Source organism: Anolis sagrei, chromosome 5 (genome assembly GCF_037176765.1).
Source record: "Anolis sagrei isolate rAnoSag1 chromosome 5, rAnoSag1.mat, whole genome shotgun sequence".
Lineage (NCBI taxonomy): Eukaryota > Metazoa > Chordata > Lepidosauria > Squamata > Dactyloidae > Anolis > Anolis sagrei.
In genome coordinates, this window is record NC_090025.1 from 45,288,651 (window position 1) to 45,289,862 (window position 1,212).

Consider the following 1,212-nt stretch of genomic DNA (forward strand, 5'->3'; position numbering starts at 1 on the left):
TGATTCTCATGTCCAATAGGCATATTCATGCAGAACACACTCTTATCTGACACAGTAATACCACTAAGAGCTTCACAGATTCACCCCTTTCCTTTGGAGCCATTAATTCCATGATTCAGATGCTCCTTTTTATGCTGCACAACTACATTTTTTGAAAACCTCAACACAGAACAGTGTGTCAAGTTATGGTTACTTGAATCAGGTTTTTGAGCCCAACAACCAGACTGTAACAGAAACCAACAGAAAAGAGGAAACCATGAAAATAAACAAAATCTGACTACCTGTTTTTAAAAACTCTAAAATCAGGACAGTCAATAAAGAGCAAAACTCAAAAAAGGATGGGAATTCCAGACAAGAATCAATCAGGGCTAACTAACATCTCCAAAAAGGATTCCTCCTGGCAGCAGGCAGACAAGCTTTGAAGCTACAAGGCCATTAAATGCTAATCGAGATGGCCAATTGCAATATTCAAACTTGCCTCAAGCAGACAAGAGTTCTTTCTCCCACCCTGGACATTCCACAGATATATAAACCTTACTTGCCTAATTTCCAACAGACTCCTCAGCTTCTGAGGATGCCTGCCATACATGTGGGTGAAATGTCAGGAGATAATGCTTCTGGAACATGGCCATACAATCTGGAAAACTCACAGTAATCCAGTGATTCTGGCCACAAAAGTTTTCAACAAGACAACCAGACTGTAGTTTGTTAAACAGCTACAAACCAGAATTAGAACCATGGCTTCCGTTTGCTTCAAAACTCCAAATTGTTTAAGCCATGACAGGTGATATCCAAATCTCAAGCCATGCATAGTCCAGGATAATTTCCCTAACTGCCCACCGTGAGAGTGGGAACTGAGGAAAAAGGGCAGAGGAGAAATGGAACACAAATGGGAAAAGCATTTCTGGAAGTTCAAATGCTATTCTGAAATTTGGAAGACACCACAAGGTGTCGTGAAGTTTGAGAAATGCATGACTGTATTTCCAAAGATGAAATGTTCATAGCAGTCCCTCTTCAACTTGATGCCCACTACACATTTGGGGCAAAACGTCCCATGACCACAGAACAATAATGCCTTGGGCAGATTAGAATATTGTCTTCCAACATAGTTGAAGGACACAACAAGTAGGAAAGGCTGTTTCACCACATGATGATTAATTTATTTATCTGGTAAACCTTTTCAATAATAAGTTTTAACTTGAGCAGTACAGA